This window comes from Cucumis melo, chromosome 6, assembly GCF_025177605.1.
Source record: "Cucumis melo cultivar AY chromosome 6, USDA_Cmelo_AY_1.0, whole genome shotgun sequence".
Taxonomy (NCBI): domain Eukaryota; kingdom Viridiplantae; phylum Streptophyta; class Magnoliopsida; order Cucurbitales; family Cucurbitaceae; genus Cucumis; species Cucumis melo.
The window spans coordinates 24,181,070-24,189,038 of record NC_066862.1 but is presented as its reverse complement, the minus strand read 5'-3'; positions in this window follow the sequence as shown (position 1 = coordinate 24,189,038).

Sequence of the window (7,969 nt, the reverse complement as noted above, 5' to 3'; positions counted from 1 at the left end):
TAAAATAATGGAACGTGGACCATAGCCACATATGGATACCGCCACACATAATCTTTTATATTCTTGTATTGTTACTACATATAAAAGAAAGAAGATACAAAATTTAGAACCATAGAGGAACTTCAAGGTGGTAGTTCCAAACTTGAAAATAATGAAATTTTGGAGCCAAATCTGGCGTTTTTTGGGATGAAGGGTTGGGCAACCTTGCCTAGGGTGTAGATCTTGAAAATGTTACATGGAATAAAAAAATTCGCACAATTCGAAACAACTATGCTTAAAGTTATGGTCTTCCAAAGTTTAAACATAGTTTTATGTAATTTTTAAGGGAACTCAATGTCAAGATACGTTAATAAAATGTTCCGTTTATGACAATAGATTTAAAGATCATGAAAAAAAAATTATCAAATGAGGTGGTCATATGTGTAAAATGAGTTAGTATTGATGGAGATATGAAACTCGAAAGATAGATGCTATGCTGTTGAAATTTGGGGAAAGATAAATGATAGCTTTTAAAATAGCTCGAAAGATAGATCACCTAGTAGAATTGTTTCACACCGTTTGCATCATACCAAACTTGGACTTCAGAGCAAACAAAGTAAGATATAAGTTGTATCAAGAGAAATTAGCTTCCGTTAAGAAGAAATGATACAAATGACATAAAATAGATAGTCCAACAAAAGAAATCACCCAAAGAAATAAACAATATATATATATATATATATATATATATATATATATATATATATATATATATATTAAAAAAAACTTGGAAACAAACATGAGCAGTAAAAATAGGATAAGACAATTTTAATATGCTTTTAACAACACCAAATACAACAAAGAACTTACCCATTGACCAGGGCAAAGAGCACGATAGTACTTTGCAAATCTTTCACATTCACCCACTCCTCACCCTTGGTTGTTAAAGTTAAAAATTAAAAATGAAAAATTCTTAGATGAAAATTAAGAAGGAAATAGCTATTTACAAAGGACCAAACTTCTTAGATGACAACTACCCATGCAAAAATGCTTTACATGCTTAGAAAAACCAGAACATAAAATATATTACTTCAAAGAAAATCCATTTACCCATATGGCTTCCCAACTTTCTAACTTTCTAACTAACCTCCTGAAACATTTCTTATACAAATTTACTACCAATGATTAAAGATAGTCTAAAATTGTAAAAGAATCAGTATTGTGAAGAAAAAAAAAAGAAAAGAATATCTAAAACAACAAGCATAATTTCTACGTCTATATCCATTCATTTTTCTCAACAGCAACCAAGAATAGTAATTCAAACTCAAGAAACGCGAAGAAAGAACGCAACTGATAGACATAAAGAAACTCTAACCATTTCATCATCAAATTTCCCTCATCCCACTTATCAAATCCTCGTCCAAGTCAAGAGAAAACTCACAAATGGAAGAATATAATACCTTAAATGCAAAAAATCGAAAAAAAGAAAAACTCACGAAATGAATTTTAGGGAAAATTTTAAATTAGCTTAAATAAATTACTTATTGGAAGAGATAGTGGCGGCGGTGGCATCGAAGAATAAGGGTGATGACGACATCAGAGGACAGAGGCGACATTTTAGGGTCTTTTGTCATTAAGGGCTCTTCAGACTTCCTTCTTCATAGATTTGTGGAACATAGATTGTGGAGGGTTAAAGGAGAACTCCCGCCTTCGCTTGATATGCGTCGGGAGTTCTTCTACACTCTTGACACCTTACTAAAGGCACCGAGAGTTTTCTAAAGTGAATATTTTTTATTCGATGGACTCGGGGATGTTTATATGAGTAATTAATTTTATGCGATAAGCCATCGATCGTGATCATTATATGCAAAGTACTCACTATGTATCTTTTTATCGTATAAGAGCTAAGTCCTTGTTGAGTACAAGTTTTTCTATTGCTTGACCCAAGTATAAGCTAAACAATAGGTTTATTTGGATGATCCAGAGTCAAACACAGGAAATTGATATCAAAGATTAGTTTTAGGATTCACTCATCATTTAAGCAGTGTAAAAGAATTATCTATATAGTATGGCGGAATATAAGGTTAAACTATATTGACTTATCTACACTAGAGAATCTGTAAAAGGGGATAAATATGGAGGTGAGATAGAATTGCAAACTAACTTGTATAATAGAAAATGGAAGAATTCTTCGTGTTACTATGCGTTTAGGCCATGCGAGAGCCTTGATGCGATATGTCTCAAATAACTAGTTTATAATTAAGGCGAGCACCTCTCAGTATTTTAAACACCACACTTGCTCGCCTTTTGGGATGCAAATGATTAAACTTGGTTAAGTGAGATAAATCTAGAAGGTTTCACTTATAAAGCTTATAGAACTTCTCTTTTAAGGGTGACAACCTCTCGGTGCCTAATACCCACACTTGTTCTTCTTTCGGGATACAAATGATGGAAGTTATCTTGCCAAGGTGGAGTTTGTCTCCAAACTCCTCCTTGTGCACGTTAGCTATATCCTTGCTACTTGCCCTCTCAAGTAGTTAGGGATAAGCACTGGCCAAGTCATGACTATAGCTCAACTAACACAATAAGAGTTATAAGCTAAGCTTCTTATCAAGAACTTATCACAAGACCAAACTATAAATAACACATTGACAGATGAATAGTAAAGAAATGATAGATTGAAAGGGTATAAACATGCAATATATTAAAGAATGTAGGCCTTAGGCTACTATACAATATGAACAATTACATTGTAAAGAAATACAAAAATGAAAAGTGTAGAAAAGACATTACAAGTTGGGGGAATGGAAAGCGACATCTTCTCTACTCATACTCTAATCTCTCATTTACAGACTATTTCATAGTTCAATCTTACATAAACTTTTTACATAGGATGCCCCCACTTTCATGTCTCTACATGAACGATTCAAGATCACATTGTTTGTACTAACTATAAAGCGGGTCGCATTCATAGTGTCTCCGAAATAAGACGTCCAACCTTTATTCATATATTATAAATCGTTTAGGCTATATACTTGAAGTTGATCCACGTTTATGTCTCTACATAAAATTCAAGTTTATTCAAAATAGTCTTGGGACCTTAGTTTATTGGATTCAATATTATAGTATACAATGTTGCTAACAAAATGTCAATAACAACTTTATTAAATACAATATGATTTTGAATTACATACTACGAGTTTTAGGACATAAGTTTCAACAATGTCAACTTTTAATTTGTCCTAAATTCAATTATTTGTATTTTCATCATTAATTTGGTAAATGACGTGACAATTTGTGATTGGTCCAAAATTTCTCATTCAACAACTTGTAATCGATTAGAATTTTTCAATATATACATTGTTCGTTTAAAATGTATTTAGTCTCACTTCAATATTTTACCGTCATGACATTTACAAAAGTAATATAATTAGTAAAAAAAACACGAACATTTTACCTTAGGACTAATTTGTGTATTATATAATGTATAAGAAATAAATATTTTGTGTTGAGAAAGTGAATGTTCAGTTATAGATGTAAATATGTCGATCCTTAAGTTAATAACATTCGGAATAACAACAGAAACATGACAAGCAAGTAAAACAACGTAAGCAACTTTGGTAACCCAGTTCGATGACATCTACATCTAGGGGACCTCAGACCCGAGAGAAGAGATTATATTACTGTTATAGAATGTGATGATTACAATGTTATGACATAAGATTTAGCACTCAGCATATTTTTCTGTGCTAACCATGAACTGATACAATAATCAAGAATAACTATAACTATCATAACATAAGAAGGATTACTCCCCCTGAATCAAGGTTCACAGGTTATTTCAGCTTCAAGCCTTCTTGAACCCATAAATTAATCTCTCACACTTCCATTAAGTTGTTTTGTCACTCGTTAGATCTCGATATGCATATTGAATAATTACCTTCAATAAGAATTCTTTCTATTATGTATTTTTCCAGTGCGTCCACAATTACGCAATCTTCATTCCTTAAATAAAGCTGAATTTATTGGTTTGTTTTGCAGAATCCAAACCATCCTTAATTAGAGGAACTTAGGAATATCCTAATTGAAAACCTCAAACACATATAATCACCAATACATAATAAAGGAAGTGAGACCACATTCCAACAAATGTAACAAGCTTTCCCTTAGGATCATCTTCCTTTATTTGTGCAGACAAGCACCCTTTTTAACAAAAACCAACCACTAGAGCCAGATGCAAGTCGATATCAGATCAGCACACACCATTATTAATAATAATAGCATTCCATCAAACAGAAGACACAACACTGTCACACCCACAAAACATCCTCAGCTGAACCGAAGCATAAACTATTCATTTTCTATATAAAAAAAAAAAACTTCCAAACAAACAGATTTCAGATCTTTATGCAATTAGCAAAAAAAAATTAAACAAGTTTTCAAGCCATTTAAAAAAAACAAAAAATGTTAACAAATCAACATAAGCAATAAACCCAAGCTGTCTCCCTCTTGCAATCTGACAAATATAATCAGGAAGGGGGCCCGAGTTAGAAGATGAGGGTACAAGACGCTGAAGCTCCTGAAGAACAGCGTTAATCGCATTCTTAAGGGCTGATAAGTCTCGAATAGTACTAGTAAGCACCCTCGATTCCTTTGCCAACACTTGAAATACCCATGTAGTAGTAGCCGAAGTAAGATGCAACCCGTCAGCATGGATAGAAGCTTCAGAGAATTGGGATGCAGAACCTCCTGGAGCAAGACAAACTTTTGAAGGCAAATCAGAGCATGAGCCCTTTGTTAATGAAGGCTCAGAGACAGTGCCTTGGGAGCAAGACCAGCAACATCCACAAGCAGCAGTAAAAAAGCATTCTAAGACAACAAGAAAGCAGACAAGAATCTAAGAAAACAAATGGAAATGTTGATCCCAAATGGATCCACATGATGCAATAAATGACGAATATAAATTCACCAACATTTAGCGCAAACCCCGTACCAATTAAGTAGATAAAGTGCCCTAGAGCGGCAAATATAGTAGAGGCATGCGTAGAAGGGATCCAATTTGCAATACCTATCTTGTGCAAGATTGCATACTTTATACTCAAGGAGACAGCATGTAACTAACCATCATCGAGCCATGAGCGAACAGTCCCCCCATCCATTAATTCTATAGCCAGTTGCTCATTTGACAGATAAGTGATGACTAAATCATTAGTCACAGATAGCCCCAAAAATTGATTCAACAAAGCAGGCGAAATATTAATACAAATGCCACGAACATGTACCTTCTGATAATCAGCAGAGCTAATATCATTAAACCCAGTAGGTAGGTTCACAATTAATTCATGCATAAGCCTAGGATGAAAAGGGCCAACATCTTCTACTGTTTTAATCAACCTAGCAACTTTAATCAACTCAATCACAGAGGTGCAAGAATGATGCTAGTCTGATATATTCCACTCATCAATAATACACCACTACACAACATACTTTCACTTGTACACACTATCTTCAGAAGGATACCTCATCTAGAGAAATAGCTAAAACATTGGGTGGAAGTTTACGACGTCCAGCTTTTGTGGTAATTACACACTGACCTTTGGTCGGAGGACGATGAGGCATCTTAGGAAAAAAAGAAGAACCCATAGCTCCAACAAACGGACGTTGCTGATGCTTCCCAGTTTGAGTAGAAAGACCATCAGTGGAGGCTAACGGAGCAGTGCAGAAGCAAAATAGGAAACTTTAGAAGAAGAGACAAGAGATGGTGAATGCTGGAGTAAAACATCAGTAGGTATAGAAAAATTACCTCGATCATCAGGAAGCGTAGAGTCAGTAGCACTAGAGGAAGTAGATGTGTCAACAGCAGGTTCAGTAGCATGCACAATTGAAGTCGATGGAGGAGGCTAGTTCTAAGATGGATGTATGGGAGGTATAGAATAACGCTCAGGTGAATGCAGTCGATGCTTTCGATGAAGAAGCTTGGACATGACCACATTATCCTCTTCATCGGAGAAATTCGTATCTGAGTCAAACTGGACCGTTTTAATGGAAAACCTAGACTCAGGAACAGATGACAAAGTAGACGGTTGAGAACCAAGAGGAGATGGGGGTACCGAAGTCAATTTTTTAGAACTCTGAGTGGTGGAGTGACTTGCAGTAGCCATCGTACTACTAGTAGTAACAGAAGGAAAAGTAGGAGTGTGAGGCAAAGTAACAGGGTGACTGAGATCCTCAATCTCACCCAGTCGTCGAAGACATCTGTAGACATGATGATAGGGTATACTCTTAATGTGACGACCAAAACAGGGGGAACATCATTGGAGGATGGAGAATCCATGAAAGTAGGAGTAGGTAAATGAAAGGTAAGCTTTTCGAGTTGAAACCATAGTTGAAACAAGCAAGGGCTTATAAGCTATACTCTATGAAAACCGAATCTACCGAAACCCACGTATAAAAAAATAGAGAAGACGAAATGTTTGAGTAGGCAACCAATAAATAACAATAAAATTCAAATAGATTCCTTGTGGATCAGAAAACCTTAAAATGGCCAATGAGAATGACAAGGGCCCTTCGAAAAAGCCCCAAGCCCAATTCAATAATTACTATTCTGGGCATGAGCACACTCTAATTGATGCCCTTAAGCCCTCAAATACCAAAGCCTCTAACGATATAGTTAAAATATTTGCAAGTTTGGTAGAACTCTTCACGTGTTTTAAAGTGATTACCTGTGATATAATAAGTTCAAAAGTAAAATGATGGCGGATATCAATATACTTCGTACGATTGTGTTAGGCTGGATTCTTTGAAATACTGATGGCACTCAAATTGTCACAATACAGAAGCATGGAGGACTGAGGAATACCATATTCTGAGAGCATTTGCTTCATCTAATGAAGTTGGGTACAACTACTCACTACTGCAATGTATTCATCCTCTGTTGTAAACAACGAAATGTTATTTTGCTTCTTGCTAAACCAAGCTGTCAGGTTATTTCCCAAGAAGAAACAACCACTAGAGGTACTCTTTCGGTCATCAGAATAGCCTACCTAGTCAGTATCACAAAATCCCACCAGGATGGACGTGTATCAAATGTATACGAACATATTTCAACATTCTTTTCACCAAATGAAGATGAGACACATGAGGGGAAGCTTGATAACGAGCACAGACATCCACAGAAAAAGCTATGACATGACGGTTAGCAATAAGATATAGAAGGCTACTAATGATGCTGCAATACAAACTTTCGTCCACTTTCTCTACTAAGTCATCCTTGTAGAGCTTGAGATGAAGAGCAGCAGGGGTTTGTTTAAGCTTGGCTTTATCCAAGCCAAATTTGGAGATTAGGATTTAGGCATATTTTCTTGAGATAGAAAATTTTCAAAATGACATTGCTGAATTTGGAAGCCAAGGAAGAATGTAAGCTCACCGACCATACTCATCTCAAACTCTGCTTGCATCTGCTTAACAAACACAAAAATCTAAGCAGTACATGATCCACCAAATATAATATCGTCAACATAAATTTGAGAAATTAAGAAATCAGAACCTTTCTGTTTTATAAACATAGTTTTGTAAGCTTCACCACGACTATATCTTTGCTGAGCTAGCAATTCAGATAGACGATCATATCGAGCTTGTGGTGCCTGCTTAAGCCCATACAAAGCCTTGCATAGCTTGTAGACATGGTCAGGATGAATGGGATCAATAGACCTCTTTGGTTGTGCAACATAAACTTCCTCAGAAAGAAAATTGTTCAAGAACATACTTTTTCATCCATTTGAAAAGGTTTAATCTGATGAATACACGTAAAATTGAGGAGAAGGTGAATTGCCTCTAAGCGTGCTACCAGAGCAAATGTTTTTCCAAAGTCGACACCCTTAATTTAAGCGTACCCTTGAGCTACTAGTCGTGCTTTGTTTTGAGTAATTACTCCATGTTCATCAATCTTGTTTTTGAATATCCACTTCGTGCCAATAATATTTGCACGTAT